Here is a 20,712-nt window from a genome sequence, read left to right on the forward strand (position 1 = left end):
GGGTCGGTCCTCCCAGATACTTAGGCCATTTTCCTTTGAACGATTGAAGACGATTTTCAGAGTCGCAGTATTCCGACAAACGCACAGGAAACGGATATTCGTCTTTCACAGGTTCGTTTCGATGAGGGTTGGGTAACATGGACAGGAGTTTGCTCAGAGCTGGATGACATCCGTAGGGGGGTAGACGTGAAGGTGAACATCCCCCTTTAAAACGAAACCCAGTAAAATGTCCAAGAGGACGAGCGGCATCGCTTTCGCATCCCTTAGGTTTGGCACGCACAGCATCACTTTCCATGATAGGGGTAGTGAGAACAAAGTTCCCATGATGCATTACGGCATCGCTAAGGTCACAGCGTACAGCATCGTTCCCATCGCAAGGCTCACAATCGCACTCGTCCGCAAACTCCGTTACGCAAATACAATGGTAACCACATGGACAATCGCAGTTTCCTTCCGGACATTTTCCGTCGCAATTCCTGGGTCGTATCCATCCAATATTAGTCACACTAGAGGAAGATATAACTTTTTTACAATCCCCAAATTGGAACGATGTCTCTTTCAAAGTATTAATCTTGTTCGCTTGGTCTTGGTAGTCACAATGAACTATCGATCTTGACCATAGTCCCTTTTTTATACTAGTCGCAATGCAGTCTCAAGCTTGTACATCGTTCCTTTTTTACGTTTTTTATGTCTAATTTTGGAAGGTACAGTCTCTAAGGTGCCGTCATCATTGTACCGTAGTGTCATGGGTGGAAAGGACATATAAAGGTAAGGACAGTGCGGAGACCATCGAGTATGTTCCAGAATAGCTGAATCTTTGTAGATACATAGATCCATTCGTAACTTCAGTCCGCAAGCGAAACACTTTACTTCGTATCCCAATCCTGACTCAGGTCCCAAGTAGACAAATCCTGTTCTAGCTATAATATGCGAAGAAGGTAATCCTTTCCTATCCGTAGGCCATGCTTGAAACGTGTCCAATCGACGGGCACAATCACAATAGTCAGGCAAGAAAACCGGAAAATGGTAGGGTTTGAACTTGGAGTTCTCATCGGGTTTCTCACTCGATTATTGCTGTGGCGAAGTCATCCTTCTGGTGGGTGGCTATCCGCTAACAACCAATGTTTTATACCAACATGTCCATACGGCAAAGTAAAGTGGTTGGGAAGTCGCACTCGCTTCTGGTACACGATTTCATAGACTTTTTCCAAGGGTCGACTGACGATGTGGTGAGTGGGTAAACGTACAATCTTGTTGGGTTGATAGGTGGTCACTTTAAAGTGTTCATCTTCTCCAGATTGCAAGGCTTCTTTCAATGCCCCAAAGTTCACCACACGACTGGTACGATAATTCAAAGTCAATCCTTTCACTTTACACTGCGTGTGCACTTCTCCTTGCGGGTCCCGGTATTCGTAGCCGTAATTTTTTGGACCGCCACTGACGAAGCCTAGAATCTTGTCGGCGGGATGCTCGTCTGTCCAGGCTCCTAAACGGTCTCCTTCGATGTCAGGGTGCTGTTGACTTGGGTGATGGATGTAAATGCAACTGTCCGTGTCAAAGTACAGGACGCGTTCCCCTAACAGTTCTAAAGCTTCGTACAATTTTAAGCGAGCATGAGCTGTCACGTAAGCCGCAATGATGACATTTCCAAAAGGGTCGTCTTGTACAAAGTCCAGATCTTCTTCGTAATTGACCAAGATTAAATCCTCGCGTACGACGTCCATGTGTTTCATGTATTTGGTTTTGTCGTGAATCATCTGGAAGTAGCGGGAAGGTTCGATCAAATATTCTTATAAGTCTTGGGTAAACACGGTCGTTGTGCCATTTTACCCCACAAGCAATTTAATCTCACTATGGCAAACGATCGCCTGCCTTCGTTTTTCTCGAATGTGATCTAAAGGGATTTCTTCTTGTTCATGCTATTTCTCTTTGAATGTATTTTCGTCTTCGGGAGTGTGACCCCAGGAAGGATAGCCACTGGTTTCTTGCTTCAGTTTCAAAAAGGCATCCACGTAGTCGGCGAAAATGCCTTTCTGACTGGGGTCACCCTTGTGGTATTGTTGTGTCTTGGGAAAGTGGCAGATTTCGTACACTTCTAACAGTTGGTATCCCATGTCCCGAGCTTTGAACAATTCCACGCTAACCCACGTCCCCGTCAAGGCACGTTCTTCCTGGGTGTGCTGACAAGGCTGATCTTGGTTACACGTTTCGGCACAAGTACGGCACAAAGGAAACATCAGTTTGCCTTAGCAATGGTGAGGTAACACGGGTACAAGTCCGTGGGCGGCAAAACTTTACACTTGATCAGACCTTCGTATTGTCGAATGTTTTTCAGGTCGATGTGTTCCGTGAACAATTGTGGGTGCCCTACATGAAAGCGACAATATTTGCACACGTAGGGATACAGCGAACACACGTCCAAGTATTTCATTTCTTCTCCTTTCTCTTCGTCGGCTTGGTACAGCAAACAAGTGGCATTGGTCCTTCCTCCGTACAAACTATCCCTCGGGTTCAGTGGGTTCATCAGCTTGTAACTTTCCACGACACGTTTAAACTCGGGATCGATTTTCAAACGGTGATCGTATTCGTGTTCCCACATTTCCACCACTTGGTATCCTTGCTGTTCTAACTTCAAGCGTCGCTGACAAGTGTCCTGGTACAGGTCTTCCATGGTCCGTTGTAAAAACTGATTTTTAGTGCCACAGTCAGGATAACAGACGGGACATCCGTGAAATAAGCAACCGTTAAGCTCGTACACGATCTTGGGGTTCTCTAAGTCCCAGCCATCGACCGAATACGTTCCGATGGTCTTTTCGCCCCCTCCATTGCGGGCATGCTGAATCCATTTGTCTTCCTTGTCGCACAAGTAATGTAACAAACGTAGGGCTTTGACCGAGTATTGACGTTTGACATAGTTGGTCGTTTGAGGACTGATGACAGCTACGGTGTTTTCAGGCATGAATCGTTGTCGATACACTAAGGAACACGCTTTGGCAATGGTGCAAGAGTAGTAAGGTGGGATACATTAGCGTCAATGGGAATTAGCATTACAGAGACCCCTGGGACAGATTAGCGTCAAGGGAAATTTAACATAGAGAAAAATCGTGGGTCAGATTAGCGTCAAGGGAAATTAACATGGAGAAAAATCGTGGGACGGTTTAGCGTCAAAGGAATTTAAACAGGGTGGGACTTTATAGCGTCAAGGGAAATTGAACATGGGAATAGAGTGTGGGTCTATCTAGGGACTAGGGGAATTTAACATATGGAAATTGAACATGGTGGGTCTGTATAGCGTCAAGGGGAATTGAACATGGTGGGATTGTCTAGGGACAATGATGGTAGAGGGTCAAACACAACAGAGACAGAAACATACATACACTAGTACAAGCGTGAGATTTATATATAAAGCATTACCAAGACCTGAAATCTTGCTGGGGTGTTCAAAAATTTGCATAATTGTAATGATGCTATAAATAGCTATAATCAAAGAAATGCTCAACGACAAAATGGATGTGACTAAAAGTAACGCTAAAATGACGAAATTGTCCCAGAATTTAAAGGAAAATAAACATATCCCCGAAAATTAAGTTACAATGGTTTAGACTAAAATGGATAAAATTAGTAACTACTTACAATATCAACTTCTGTGACGATCGTGAATAAATACCTATGTATCTATAATCAGCTGAAATTCCTATGAAATCCCACTATCTACTTATAGCTCCAACTTGTGGGTTTTTCCTTTGGAAAATCCCACTATCTTTTTATAGCCTCAGCTTGAGTGACGTTCCTGTTTATGAATTCTAGTATATATGTATAGCTACAAAATGTGGAAATCCCCAAGTCGATATTTATAGTCTCAAAATTTCCAGCGTCAGTGACGTCACTGTACTGAACACTAGGGGATAAATGGCAACAGTGTTGCAAGTGGCTGACCTGAATACGCGCTACTGTAGGTAGGTAGGTAGAGTGTATCTGATAGGGATAAAGTGAGTTTTATAGGGACAAACAGAGACCAATAATCACACACACACACACACACACACACAACATACGAGCGCAGACACACTCACACACACACACACACACACACACACACACACACACACACACACACATACACACACACACACACACACACACACACAGAGGGAAGAGGAAAAAACAAACCCCAAATATACTATCCACACTCGGGAGGAAAAAAAAACAACCAAATATACGATCTGCACAACGTACGAGAACACACACACACACACACTATAAAATGGATAAAATTAGTAACTACTTACAATATCAACTTCTGTGACGATCGTGGATAAATACCTATGTATCTATAATCAGCTGAAATTCCTATGAAATCCCACTATCTATTTATAGCTCCAACTTGTGGGTTTTTCCTTTGGAAAATCCCACTATCTTTTTAGAGCCTCAGCTTGAGTGACGTTCCTGTTTATGAATTCTAGTATATATGTATAGCTACAAAATGTGGAAATCCCCAAGTCGATATTTATAGTCTCAAAATTTCCAGCGTCAGTGACGTCACTGTACTGAACACTAGGGGATAAATGGCAACAGTGTTGCAAGTGGCTGACCTGAATACGCGCTACTGTAGGTAGGTAGGTAGAGTGTATCTGATAGGGATAAAGTGAGTTCTATAGGGACAAACAGAGACCAATACTCGCACACACACACACACACAAACACACACACAACATACGCGCGCAGACACACACACACACACACACACACACACAGAGGGAAGAGGAACAAACAAACCCCAAATAGACTATCCACACTCGGGAGGAAAAAAAACCAACCAAATATACGATCTGCACAACGTACGCGAACACACACACACACACACACACACACACACACACACGCACACACAGAAGGAAGAGGAAAAAACAAACCCCAAATATACTATCAACACAGAAGGGAGATAATCCAAACCCCAAATAAACTATCCACACAAACGTACGCGAACGCATACAAACCCCAAATATACTATCAACACAGAAGGGAGATAATACAAACCCCAAATAAACTATCCACACAAACGTACGCGAACGCATACAAACCCCAAATATGCTATTCACACTCGGGAGGAAGAAGAAAAAAACAACCAAATATACGATCTACACAACGTACGCGAACACACACACACACACACACATACACACACACACAGGGAAGAGGAAAAAACAAACCCGAAATATACTATCAATACAGAAGGGAGATAATACAAACCCAAAATAAACTATCCACACAAACGTACGCGAACACATACAAACCCCAAATATGCTATCAACACAGAAGGGAGATAAGACAAACCCCAAATAAACTATCCACACAAACGTACGCGAACGCATACAAACCCCAAATATACTATTCACACAACGTCGCTAACGCATACAAACCCCAAATATGCTATCCACACTCGGGAGGAAGAAGAAAAAAACAACCAAATATACGATCTACACAACGTACACGAACACACACACACACACACACACACACACACACACACACACACACACACACACGCACCCACAGAGTGAAGAGGAAAAAACAAATCCCAAATATACTATCAACACAGAAGGGAGATAATACAAACCCCAAATAAACTATCCACACAAACGTACGCGAACTCATACAAACCCGAAATATACTATCAACACACAGTGAAGAAGAAAAAGTTTTTTGAAAGCACCTAAGCCCTCACCTGCAATGACCAACTCTGCCAAACACCTACACCCCACTCCCCACTCCCAACACTACAAAACCCATTTAACCCGTTATTTTATGGCATCAGTGTGTGATTTAACAAACATCAAGACACAAAATGATGGATGAATAGACTGACTATTGTTTACCGACTTGCATGCCTAAAGAGCGTGCGTGAAGGAAAACATCCTTCCATTTCAATTCTAACTAAAACATGATCCAGAGGGATAGAGAGAGGTGAAAGAGCACAATTTCATAAAGTGTGAGTAAAAACAAAACACGCCATCCTTATTATACAATGTCAAGACCACGAGACACCTACGTTTTCTTTCTGGTCTATTCTCTTTTAGAAGGTAGTATGAAATTTCACATCAGGGCCAACGCATCGGCTCACATTGTCAATTTTTCCATTTCCATGTCTTTACTGGCACAAGTTCTTCATCATCTTCAATTTCTTCTTCTTCTGAATCCCTCTTCTCTGTTTCGTCTTGTTTTTGTTTCTTCTCTTTTCTCGTAGGGCACTCTGAATTCCAGTGTCCTTTCTCCTGACAACGATATTAGGTATCTTGACTTTTGTCTCTCTTTCTTAGACGAAGCAGGTATTCTGGAGACAAATACCCATTTACCTTTGCAGATATAGCAAACTTCATTAGCACTTACACACTTTCGTATGACTCTCATCAAATCAACGATCAAAAGAGTAAGTTTTGTTGCCACTTTCGCATGTGAATTATGCTTTCGTATGACTTTTAGCAAATATTTGACCAGCAGGTCGATCTGTGCTGACTCTTCCATCTTCTTGATCGTTTGAGAGCGGAATGAATACTCTGACGCTAAGACACTCTCCTTATATAGAGGGACCTGCTGCGTATGAAACCTAGTCAAATGTAATTTTGCAATAAGATGAAACGATTTCATTGAGGAAGTAAAAAGCAATGATGTACCGTATCGCCTCACACAAAACCTGAAGTGTTAGTTCAAATCCGTGTCAGCGATTTCGAAGACGACATAACTGAGCTTTAATCAATGCTCGCCAATTATGCCACAAAACCACGAGTCCTGATTCACGCCAAAAGAAATTTCGTTCGGTCCATAAAAAATAGTATCATATCTGAGAAACGCAAAAAGGAACTTCCAGAAAACTAAGAAAGACGGCTTACACCTACAACGTAAATGTATGAGTTCAAGTAGTGCGTAAAACTTAGTCAAATTAAATTTTTATAGTCAAGACGAAACGATCTCTTTTCAAACAAGAAAGTAGACACCAAGCGACAATGGCGATCCGTGTCACACAACACTTTTCAAAATGTATATTATCAGAGGTTTGTTCTAGCGATCTGCACGGTTAAATTAAATGTTGATGTATTTTGCAATAAGACGGACACAATTTCCATGGGATCGCCCATGGTACGAATGTTCGTGCATTAGTTTAATTTTTAAAAATATTTTTTTTATATAAATCGCCTATAGGATAGACCCAGTAAAGCATGGCCATTCTCGTCACTGTCTGAATAGCTACTCAAGTCAATTCGAAGCGAACGCGGTAAGAAAATAAGTATAGCCAATGAAATGGCTTACAACGGGTGATGCATTGTTTTGTTCTAGGACTGTGTGGCATAATAATCCCTATGTTCTTGCGTTGTTACCATTACAGTGCAGACAGACTGAAATGTGAACTTACAAGCCCTCTTTGTGTGTGTTGTACCATTTCCTCTTACCACATCAAAATACTGAGCGTCACAGTATTAGTTCGCGTTTTCAAACTGACTATTTTTTTATATCTCACTTAAACATTTCGACATAAACACTCACACTCACATCGGTAGAGTCAGAACAGACGTGTTACAGTATTGAGGGGCATCTTATCTTTTCGTTTTCAAACTAATAAATTTGGGGCTTGTATGAAGTAAAGAACCGAAAGTACAGTGAAACTCAAGGATGATGAGCCAATCTGTCTGTCTATTGATGCGTGTATTTACTTAAGAAGAAATATGACCTCTAAAACACAAAGAGATACGGCAAGCATGATTAGATCAAACACAACGATGTTTTCCTTCACGCCCGTGTAATTTAGAGTTTCAATCGTCTTTGAAGACAAACTTGGTCTCCTTTTGTAGGGCTTGAAATAATAAAAGAAACTAAAAGATCTTAAGCACTTTGCTATAGATAATTTCATCAACAGACTAAACAACATAAATACCGTTACAACAATAGAAAGCCTTAAATCTTCTATCAAAAAGAAATGCATGAAAAAAATTAAAGATTAACGATAACTAACCAATGAAACCGAATTTAACAAAGGCAATGACATGTGAAGAAATGCCTCTCACTTTGGAAAGGTAGGCGAATGTACTCTGTCATGCACCATCAACTTGAAAAAAATTATAAACAGAGAGAAACCTGAATTCAAAATTCAGTTGTTTCTTTTTCTTCAAAATTGTTTCGTTTCTTTTTTCTTTTTTTTGGAACAAATCTAAGCACTAATATAGAGTGGAAAAGGGAAAATGCACATACAAGCTTTGATATTTCTGAAAAAATGAGGGGATATTCCTAACGTTCATAACCACCTATATATGCTTGGACTTGTCTGTGACTTATCCACAAAACAAGATGTACATATTTCTGGTCAAGCTGCAAGTGTGTGCGTGTTTTTGAAAATGGTAAAAATGGGATATACAATTTTCTCGTGACACTTATAAAGTGAAGAGTCTGTGCAAGTGTCAAAAGCCAAAGTCATATAAGTTTTGTATTTTGTACGGCTTGTAAAGATTTCCACTTTAGAAAATGTGAAGTATCACAAGTTATTATCACAAACAGAAATGGAACATAGGGGCTTGCAAGAAAGAAAATAACCCAGACAGTTGGTGTCATCAAGAGTGCTAGAGACGGTACCCGAACTTGCTTGCTTGCTTACTTGAATTAAAGTGATTTTCGCCCTAATGGAGCATGTATCACTGGTTTAATAACGCACCGCGTGATTTTTAATTACTCCTGGGGAAGGAAAGAGAGCCTCATCCCCCCAGGCTTTTATGTACTCACAGACTACTTTTAAATTTAGCCAGTCAGGTGTAGGACTAACTAGTCCTTAACAACCTGACTGAAAGACTTTAAACATGAGTGGGAATTGTCTCACCACACACTCATTTTTCTGTCCGAGCGTGGTAAAGGAGGAAAAAGGTGCTCAGCAAGACAGCCATGGATCGCCATAGCTTCAAGTTCCCCAAAAAAATTTCAGGGCTACCCCATACTCTCTAAAAGAAATAACATTCCATTGCCTATGATATGTTAGTCAGTTAGAAGAAAAAATACAGAAGTGAGTCTATCAGCACATGGTTTCTTTATCTTGGTTAGAAAGTGTGACTCTAAGTTGTTCGTTTCCGTCGCTTATCAAAATTTTAAAAATAGTAATGTTCTGTAAAAAGTGAGTGAGTGTTTCTTTTAGGTCTGTGCGTTTTTTGTTTTTTTTTGTTGGTGATAATATGGATAATGTAAGTTCGGGTACAACGAAATTTAAAGAATTAGGCCCAGAACTCGGTGTGGAGGGAAGAAATATACGCAACAGCAGCGGGAGCAAGAAATGCAGACCTAGCCAGTTAGCACTGAGGCATTCTGCGTTTGACAATGCCTTTGATGTCGTACACGTCGTCTTTTTTGGTGACACGACTTGATTTGAAATAAGTACGGGCTAGCGTTTTGGTGAGTACTTAACATCCATGGCTGTCTTGCTGAGCACCTTTTTCCTCCTTTACCACGCTCGGACAGAAAAATGAGTGTGTGGTGAGACAATTCCCACTCATGTTTAAAGTCTTTCAGTCAGGTTGTTAAGGACTAGTTAGTCCTACACCTGACTGGCTAAATTTAAAAGTAGTCTGTGAGTACATAAAAGCCTGGGGGGGATGAGGCTCTCTTTCCTTCCCCAGGAGTAATTAAAAATCACGCGGTGCGTTATTAAACCAGTGATACATGCTCCATTAGGGCGAAAATCACTTTAATTCAAGTAAGCAAGCAAGCAAGTTCGGGTACCGTCTCTAGCACTCTTGATGACACCAACTGTCTGGGTTATTTTCTTTCTTGCAAGCCCCTATGTTCCATTTCTGTTTGTGATAATAACTTGTGATACTTCACATTTTCTAAAGTGGAAATCTTTACAAGCCGTACAAAATACAAAACTTATATGACTTTGGCTTTTGACACTTGCACAGACTCTTCACTTTATAAGTGTCACGAGAAAATTGTATATCCCATTTTTACCATTTTCAAAAACACGCACACACTTGCAGCTTGACCAGAAATATGTACATCTTGTTTTGTGGATAAGTCACAGACAAGTCCAAGCATATATAGGTGGTTATGAACGTTAGGAATATCCCCTCATTTTTTCAGAAATATCAAAGCTTGTATGTGCATTTTCCCTTTTCCACTCTATATTAGTGCTTAGATTTGTTCCAAAAAAAAGAAAAAAGAAACGAAACAATTTTGAAGAAAAAGAAACAACTGAATTTTGAATTCAGGTTTCTCTCTGTTTATAATTTTTTTCAAGTTGATGGTGCATGACAGAGTACATTCGCCTACCTTTCCAAAGTGAGAGGCATTTCTTCACATGTCATTGCCTTTGTTAAATTCGGTTTCATTGGTTAGTTATCGTTAATCTTTAATTTTTTTCATGCATTTCTTTTTGATAGAAGATTTAAGGCTTTCTATTGTTGTAACGGTATTTATGTTGTTTAGTCTGTTGATGAAATTATCTATAGCAAAGTGCTTAAGATTTTTTAGTTTCTTTTATTATTTCAAGCCCTACAAAAGGAGACCAAGTTTGTCTTCAAAGACGATTGAAACTCTAAATTACACGGGCGTGAAGGAAAACATCGTTGTGTTTGATCTAATCATGCTTGCCGTATCTCTGTGTTTTAGAGGTCATATTTCTTCTTCAGTAAATACACGCATCAATAGACAGACAGATTGGCTCATCATCCTTGAGTTTCACTGTACTTTCGGTTCTTTACTTCATACAAGCCCCACATTTATTAGTTTGAAAACGAAAAGATAACATGCCCCTCAATACTGTAACACGTCTGTTCTGACTCTACCGATGTGAGTGTGAGTGTTTATGTCGAAATGTTTAAGTGAGATATAAAAAAAATGGTCAGTTTGAAAACGCGAACTAATACTGTGACGCTCAGTATTTTGATGTGGTAAGAGGAAATGGTACAACACACACAAAGAGGGCTTGTAAGTTCACATTTCAGTCTGTCTGCACTGTAATGGTAACAACGCAAGAACATAGGGATTATTATGCCACACAGTCCTAGAACAAAACAATGCATCACCCGTTGTAAGCCATTTCATTGGCTATACTTATTTTCTTACCGCGTTCGCTTCGAATTGACTTGAGTAGCTATTCAGACAGTGACGAGAATGGCCATGCTTTACTGGGTCTATCCTATAGGCGATTTATATAAAAAAAATATTTTTAAAAATTAAACTAATGCACGAACATTCGTACCATGGGCGATCCCATGGAAATTGTGTCCGTCTTATTGCAAAATACATCAACATTTAATTTAACCGTGCAGATCGCTAGAACAAACCTCTGATAATATACATTTTGAAAAGTGTTGTGTGACACGGATCGCCATTGTCGCTTGGTGTCTACTTTCTTGTTTGAAAAGAGATCGTTTCGTCTTGACTATAAAAATTTAATTTGACTAAGTTTTACGCACTACTTGAACTCATACATTTACGTTGTAGGTGTAAGCCGTCTTTCTCAGTTTTCTGGAAGTTCCTTTTTGCGTTTCTCAGATATGATACTATTTTTTATGGACCGAACGAAATTTCTTTTGGCGTGAATCAGGACTCGTGGTTTTGTGGCATAATTGGCGAGCATTGATTAAAGCTCAGTTATGTCGTCTTCGAAATCGCTGACACGGATTTGAACTAACACTTCAGGTTTTGTGTGAGGCGATACGGTACATCATTGCTTTTTACTTCCTCAATGAAATCGTTTCATCTTATTGCAAAATTACATTTGACTAGGTTTCATACGCAGCAGGTCCCTCTATATAAGGAGAGTGTCTTAGCGTCAGAGTATTCATTCCGCTCTCAAACGATCAAGAAGATGGAAGAGTCAGCACAGATCGACCTGCTGGTCAAATATTTGCTAAAAGTCATACGAAAGCATAATTCACATGCGAAAGTGGCAACAAAACTTACTCTTTTGATCGTTGATTTGATGAGAGTCATACGAAAGTGTGTAAGTGCTAATGAAGTTTGCTATATCTGCAAAGGTAAATGGGTATTTGTCTCCAGAATACCTGCTTCGTCTAAGAAAGAGAGACAAAAGTCAAGATACCTAATATCGTTGTCAGGAGAAAGGACACTGGAATTCAGAGTGCCCTACGAGAAAAGAGAAGAAACAAAAACAAGACGAAACAGAGAAGAGGGATTCAGAAGAAGAAGAAATTGAAGATGATGAAGAACTTGTGCCAGTAAAGACATGGAAATGGAAAAATTGACAATGTGAGCCGATGCGTTGGCCCTGATGTGAAATTTCATACTACCTTCTAAAAGAGAATAGACCAGAAAGAAAACGTAGGTGTCTCGTGGTCTTGACATTGTATAATAAGGATGGCGTGTTTTGTTTTTACTCACACTTTATGAAATTGTGCTCTTTCACCTCTCTCTATCCCTCTGGATCATGTTTTAGTTAGAATTGAAATGGAAGGATGTTTTCCTTCACGCACGCTCTTTAGGCATGCAAGTCGGTAAACAATAGTCAGTCTATTCATCCATCATTTTGTGTCTTGATGTTTCCTAAATCACACACTGATGCCATAAAATAACGGGTTAAATGGGTTTTGTAGTGTTGGGAGTGGGGAGTGGGGTGTAGGTGTTTGGCAGAGTTGGTCATTGCAGATGAGGGCTTAGGTGCTTTCAAAAAACTTTTTCTTCTTCACTCTGTGTTGATAATATATTTCGGGTTTGTATGCGTTCGCGTACGTTTGTGTGGATAGTTTATTTGGGGTTTGTATTATCTCCCTTCTGTGTTGATAGTATATTTGGGGTTTGTTTTTACCTCTTCCCTCTGTGTGCATTTGTGTGTGTGTGTGTGTGTGTGTGTGTGTGTGTGTGTGTGTGTGTTCGCGTACGTTGTGTAGATCGCATATTTGGGTGTTTTTTTCTTCTTCCTCCCGAGTGTGGATAGCATATTTGGGGTTTGTATGCGTTCACGTACGTTTGTGTGGATAGTTTATTTGGGGTTTGTATTATCTCCCTTCTGTGTTGATAGTATAGTTGGGGTTTGTATGCGTTCGCGTACGTTTGCGTGGATAGTTTATTTGGGGTTTGTATTATCTCCCTTCTGTGTTGATAGTATATTTGGGATTTGTTTTTTCCTCTTCCCTCTGTGTGTGCGTGCGTGTGTGTGTGTGTGTGTGTGTGTGTGTGTGTGTGTGTTCGCGTACGTTGTGTAGATCGTATATTTGGTTGTTTTTTTCTTCTTCCTCCCGAGTGTGGATAGCATATTTGGGGTTCGTATGCGTTAGCGACGTTGTGTGAATAGTATATTTGGGGTTTGTATGCGTTCGCGTACGTTTGTGTGGATAGTTTATTTGGGGTTTGTTTTATCTCCCTTCTGTGTTGATAGTATATTTGGGGTTTGTATATGTTCGCGTATGTTTGTGTGGATAGTTTATTTTGGGTTTGTATTATCTCCCTTCTGTATTGATAGTATATTTGGGATTTGTTTTTTCCTCTTCCCTCTGTGTGTATCTGTGTGTGTGTGTATGTGTTCGCGTACGTTGTGTAGATCGTATATTTGGTTGTTTTTTTCTTCTTCCTCCCGAGTGTGAATAGCATATTTGGGGTTTGTATGCGTTCGCGTACGTTTGTGTGGATAGTTTATTTGGGGTTTGTATTATCTCCCTTCTGTGTTGATAGTATATTTGGGGTTTGTATGCGTTCGCGTACGTTTGTGTGGATAGTTTATTTGGGGTTTGGATTATCTCCCTTCTGTGTTGATAGTATATTTGGGGTTTGTTTTTTCCTCTTCCCTCTGTGTATGCGTGTGTGTGTTTGTGTGTGTGTGTGTGTTCGCGTACGTTGTGCAGATCGTATATTTGGTTGGTTCTTTTACCTCCCGAGTGTGGATAGTCTATTTGGGGTTTGTTTTTTCCTCTTCCCTCTGTGTGTGTGTGTGTGTGTGTGTGTGTGTGTGTGTGTGTGTGTGTGAGTGTGTCTGCGCGCGTATGTTGTGTGTGTGTGTGTGTGTGTGTGTGTGTGTGTGTGTGTGAGTATTGGTCTCTGTTTGTCCCTATAAAACTCACTTTATCCCTATCAGATACACTCTACCTACCTACCTACAGTAGCGCGTATTCAGGTCAGCCACTTGCAACACTGTTGCCATTTATCCCCTAGTGTTCAGTACAGTGACGTCACTGACGCTGGAAATTTTGAGACTATAAATATCGACTTGGGGATTTCCACATTTTGTAGCTATACATATATACTGGAATTCATAAACAGGAACGTCACTCAAGCTGAGGCTATAAAAAGATAGTGGGATTTTCCAAAGGAAAAACCCACAAGTTGGAGCTATAAATAGATAGTGGGATTTCATAGGAATTTCAGCTGATTATAGATACATAGGTATTTATTCACGATCGTCACAGAAGTTGATATTGTAAGTAGTTACTAATTTTATCCATTTTAGTCTAAACCATTGTAACTTAATTTTCGGGGATATGTTTATTTTCCTTTAAATTCTGGGACAATTTCGTCATTTTAGCGTTACTTTTAGTCACATCCATTTTGTCGTTGAGCATTTCCTTGATAATTGCTATTTATAGCATCATTACAATTATGCAAATTTTTGAACACCCCAGCAAGATTTTAGGTCTTGGTAATGCTTTATATATAAATCTCACGCTTGTACTAGTGTATGTATGTTTCTGTCTCTGTTGTGTTTGACCCTCTACCATCATTGTCCCTAGACAATCCCACCATGTTCAATTCCCCTTGACGCTATACAGACCCACCATGTTCAATTTCCATATGTTAAATTCCCCTAGTCCCTAGATAGACCCACACTCTATTCCCATGTTCAATTTCCCTTGACGCTATAAAGTCCCACCCTGTTTAAATTCCTTTGACGCTAAACCGTCCCACGATTTTTCTCCATGTTAATTTCCCTTGACGCTAATCTGACCCACGATTTTTCTCCATGTTAAATTTCCCTTGACGCTAATCTGTCCCAGGGGTCTCTGTAATGCTAATTCCCATTGACGCTAATGTATCCCACCTTACTACTTGCAAGCTTCTTTCAAAGGATCGACCCCTCCGTGTTCCATGAATAGTTCTCGGAATTTTCCACAGCAACGTCGTAAAATGTCCACGTCGGAACGACAATACTTTAAAATTTCTTCCTGAAAGTCGAAAGCGTCCTAGGCGTGAGCCTGGTACCAAGCGTAGAAAGCTTCTTGTTGTTCGGTACGCATGTTGTCGGGGTCGTAATAGTGAGCCTCAGGTAAATGGGGTAGAACGGCGTGTTGATTGGCTTCCGTATTGAAAAAGTGTGGAAAGTACCCTTTAGCCATTTCTGTCATTCCAAACGTTTTAGGCATTCGGCTCAAAGGCATGGCCAAGTAACTCATCGAATCTTTAAACTGTACTTGTCCCACTTGCATGAAAATGATTTTGGCTCCGTTCAAAGTCACTTTAGGACGCTCGGTGCCTTGTTCCGTATAGTACCTCAAAAGAAACTGTCCATCGTATCAGGAGAAATTGTGATCAATCACCGTGGCATGACGATGACAATCTCCGTAACGTTCGATGTCCTCTTGGCTCCACGTCTTGTCAATGGGGTCTAAGACCCATTGGGCAAAATCGGCTAACGTGTTCGGTCCTCGAAAGATTTTTTCACGTCCTCCAGGAATCTTACTGCAGTGAGAGCAATGACTGAAGATAGGTTCCTGAATGCACTTCTCGCACGCTCGATGAGCCACGCAGAAATTAGGAATGTGAATACCGGTCTCTTGCATGCATTCGAAATCGAAAAAGATGAAATTGCCTTTCTTCTTGTGACCGTCCTCTTTCTCTGGTGGGGGCTGGCATTTCTGCACGTAGCATTGGTGTTCCAAGTCCACGATGTGGTGACAAATGTGACATTTTTTCTTTCCTGAACATACGTGTGCCTTGGCACTATTGATACATAGGCCTTGTCCACAGGTAGGGCACAATCTCAGCAGTTGACAAGCACATTTCTGCTGTGAGCCTCGCGTCTTCAGATGTTGCTGGTAACAGGCAGGGCTGACAAATGTGCGCAGACAAGCAGGACAATGTACTCTTTCTTGTCCTTCGCTCAGACAGGGTGGAGAGGCCAAACATCCTGAGCATTTCAATCCACAATGTTTGTGTTGCTCTCGATTATTATAACCATAGTCACAGTTCTCACAGTAGTAACCGTATCCCAGGAATGCAGTGATACTGGTAATGGTATCGAAATGGTCATCGTCATAATAGACATGAATGTATTTTCCGTCCTTAAAGTCTTTCCCTCGAAACAAAAGAGGTCCGCGCTCTTCTTATGGGGGTACTTTCAAGGTGTAGAATGGAGCTCGGACATCTTGCAATTTTTGCATTTCAGGAATGCCACAGGTTGTGTCTTTGGACAGTCCGGTTTGTTGCAACAGGAGTTCTGCTTCGTTTCGTTGTTTGGCTCGGTCCGATTGTCGAATAGTTTTCCAGGCTCTTTTCCATTCTGTCGTGTCGTTCTTGTTGGCATAGGTTCGTCCCACCACAATGGCTCGGGCTAAGCACATCTGGTTTTGAGAATTGTGAATTTGGACGAGACTCTTTTTGGTGCTGCGAAGGTCGTTCACCAATAACACCTTATTGCGTTGTCCGGTCCCTTGAGGAGGAGAGACGTGGGTCATGTCCAGTGTGGCTTTTACATCGGTGATGTCAAACTGGTCATTAGATTGTTGCACGTGTTGAATCTTGTCCATGACTTTGGAAGCAGTCAATTCTGCGGGTCTGCTAAACTCGATCCAAACAGGGGATTTCAAACCGTCGTGTTGTATGGAAAGTCTCAAGCGATCGTCTTCTTTGGGTTGACATTGTCGCTTGAGTGCGATGCGCAAAGAATCCCACACCCAAGTGATGAACACTTCTGCTTTCTCTAACGGTACTTCAGCCTTGAAATCTTTAAACTTCACTGAGTATTTGTAAGCCGTGGTTCTAAATTTTCTAGAGGAGCGCTTTTCCGTCTCTCGAATGGAATAGTACTTTTCAGGGTTGACTAAGGGTGGTGAACTTTGTTTACAGTGTTCGGATTCTGGTTCACTCATGTCCTCTTCAAAATCACTGGCATGAATTTGTGCCAAGACTTCAGCCCTGCTACGAGGCGATAGATCACGTTTCTGCCTCTTACTTTTTCTTCTTTCTTCTCGAATGAATTGGATCGTTTCATCTTGAGTACAAAACGTCAAATGACTCAAAGTTTAAACACCATAGACTAATTTATAGTCATGGCAGACCAGCGTATATAAAAGGGTGTGTGTCTTGTCCTTTCACTATTCATTTCACTCTCAAACCGAGCACAACGATGGAAGAGACTAGCCAAATCGAACGTTTCATCAGAGCTATGCGAGGGGTCATTAGAAAATTCTCTTCAGACCAGCCGACGGACTACTCTCCTTCCTTTCAAGATAAAAGTCAAGATACTTGCTATATCTGTCAAAAGAAAGGGCATTGGTCTTCAGAGTGTCCAGACCTTCAAAAAAGAAAAACAGGGGCTAGAAAAGACGAAAGTCAAGATACCTGTTATTATTGTAAAGAAAAAGGACATTGGTCTCCAGATTGCCCAAAAAAGAAACAAGAGGAGTCAGAAGAAAAGAGGGATTCTTCAGAAGAAGAGAGGGATTCTTCAGAGGAAGAAAGCAGCCAGGTGAAGAAAAAGAAACAGGAGAAGAAAAGAAGAAGGGAAGAAAGTGAGGAGGAAGAAGAGGAAAAGACTGTGACGGTGAAGAAGTTAAAAAAACAGAGAGAGTAAACAATGAAATAGAAGAAGTCAATGAACTTTTTAAAGTGTTATGTTGTGAATTGTGAATTGGATTGTACCTACTGAGAAAAGAATATATTAATTATATAAGGTAAGTGTCTTTGAGTTTTGATTTTAAAATAAGAAGCTATACTCACGCACTCATATACACGTACTATAGGGGTAAAATGTTTTTTTTTTTTTTTGTTTTTTTTTTTTTTTTTTGAGTTATTGGCAATTGAAAGTGTATCTCTTTTCCAAAAGACGTGGGTGGCCCTGAAAAGGGCCTTTTTGGTGTAGGGGTGAGTTTAAGCAATCAACTTTAACTGCCTTAAGCCTTTGCCACGGCCAAGGCCTACTTCTGGACTGCGTACTGTTGATGATGATGATGATGATTTGGTTGAAATCACTAAGGGTGGTACGGTAGGCTTAGTCACAGGGTTGACGTGTTTAGCTCGGGAGGGTCGTATTCTCTTCGGTCGTAATAAAGAAGTCTGATACATTTGTTTCAGACTTCTTAACTCCGCTAAAATGTCCAACAGTACCGTGACCGTTTGATTTTCACCCTCTTGTTTCTTTGCTGCTACTTCTTCTTGTTGTGTTTGTCTTACCTCTTCTTCTTGCTGCTGTTGCTGTAGGAGAAAAGCTTGTTCCGCTTCCTTTTGTCGTTGCATAAATTTCTCCAATTCTTCTTTCTGTCTCTGTCTAAAATTCTCCACTTGCGGTAATGAAGGTGACGAAGGTTCCGGAACAAATTCTTGTGAGGTAAGAAAATCCACAAAATCCCAATTTACCTCTTCTGAAAGTAAGTCCGGGTTCCCTTGTGCGGTCTCCACTGCTGGTGCACCCCAATGAATCGTTTTCTGAGTTTCCGTCATGTTGAATCACTGTCGCATAGATTGACTGCACACAAGCGCTAGCGAATCTATATAGACCACGTGACGTCACACACTGCTCTCTTAGGATTGGATGAGGGCTGAATGAATTTTGTAACGCGTGTTCGGATTGGTCAATGAACTCAATCCATTTCAATCCTTCCTACCCCTATAAATAAGCGCAGTTCACTGCATTGATTCACCTGTTCTCGGCGCCTCAAGATGTGGACCACAGTTGAATCATCCACCCTTGTGTCTTCAATGATGTTTAGGACGGACATGCTAATGTATGTCCGATCCAAGTGGATAACGAAAGTTCCGGAACAAATTCTTGCGAGGTAAGAAAATCCACAAAATCCCAATTCACCTCTTCTGAAAGTAAGTCCGGGTTCCCTTGGGCAGTTTCCCCTGTTGGTGCACCCCAATGGATCGTTTTCTGAATTTCCGTCATGTTGAATCACTGTCGCATAGATTGACTGCACACAAGCGCTAGCGAATCTATATAGACCAACTGACGTCACAGACTGCTGTCTTCGGATTGGATGCGGGCTGACTGAATTTTGTAACGCGTGTTTGGATTGGTGAATGAACTCAATCCGTTTCAATCCTACCTCTACCTATAAATGAGCGCAGTTCACTGCATTGATTCACCTGTTCTCGTCGCTTGTGTCTTCCATGATGTTTAGAACGGACATGCTCATGTATGTCCGATCCAAGTGGACCGTTGTCCACAGGACAAACACCAGTCTGTGGATACGTAGGATCTACGTAGAAAGACAAGGATGCCTCAAAAGAGTGCTGATTTACGGTCCTACAGTGAGACGCAGCCAATGGACAAGAAGACCAATGCGGTGCCCTTTATGTTAATGGATACATTAACATAAACTCAAAGGCCCTTTTCAGGGCCACCCACATTTCTCGAAAAGAGATTGACTTTCCATTGCCTACCCCATTTAAAAAAAAAAAAAAAAATCCCATGTTCATTATACCTTGAGGCTATACAGTCCCACCCTATTTAAATTCCTTTGACGCTATACAGTCCCATCATGTTCAGTTTCCATTGTTCAATTCCCCTTGATGCTAAACAGTCCCACGATTTTTCGTCCATGTTAAATTTCCATATTCCCATGTTCAATTCCCCTTGAGGCTAAACAGTCCCACGATTTTTCGTCCATGTTAAATTTCCATATTCCCATGTTCAATTCCCCTTGAGGCTAAACAGTCCCACGATTTTTCGTCCATGTTAAATTTCCCTTGAGGCTAAACAGTCCCGGGGGGGGGGTCTGTAATGCTAATTCCCATTGAGGCTGAATCGTCCCACTTAACTACTGTTGTTTCCTGTTGTTGTTCTGGTTCTTTGTCTTTTGGGAGTATTGCGTGATATATTTTGTGGCTTGTGCTAGCTGTAGCTTGTGCATGTGTTATATCTGCTTTCTCTTGTGTTTCTTTATTTAGATCTAGATCAAGATCTAATTCTAATTCAAGGTCTTGCTGCTTGTTATTAGCCTATCGTGACCTACTTTCCCACAACCGCCATATGACGTATCATGTGGCAGTTGTAGAACCACGGTTGTATTGGGAGACCAAACATTTGGCAAAATTCTGAGATTTTGGGTGCATCTTGTATTGCTATTTTGACAATTATATTTCCTGTGCAAAGTCCTGGCATTGTTTTGTCGGTGTCATATCTTGCGTTATGTACTTTGAGGCCTGTGCGCCTTTGAAAGTCTTCCTGGAATACATTTAAAGGTATTTCCTTGGGGAAGCTGGATACATATATATCCGTAATTTTTTTCTGAATTAATTTGGTGATTGGAGGGTAGGTATTACTTTGGCCTCTCTCTCACATAGGACAATATTGCCCTGTGGGAGTAAAAGCTCCTTTTTGGGGATATATAATTAATATCCCTCTCCCTATTTTGGAGAGAGTATCCATATTCTAGATCTGTCTAGTGCGGGGATTTCTGAAAATTATATGGCCTGTGACCATGGGTCACGGTAGGCCTTGAACAAACGCCAGTGCTCTATTTCTTCCTCTCCAGTTTTGAAGTTTTGTTTTAGAAAGGTTTCACCGTT

The sequence above is a fragment of the Sinohyriopsis cumingii genome, unplaced genomic scaffold (genome assembly GCF_028554795.1).
Source record: "Sinohyriopsis cumingii isolate HCF-2022 unplaced genomic scaffold, ASM2855479v2 utg000069l, whole genome shotgun sequence".
In the NCBI taxonomy this organism is placed as follows: Eukaryota; Metazoa; Mollusca; class Bivalvia; order Unionida; family Unionidae; genus Sinohyriopsis; species Sinohyriopsis cumingii.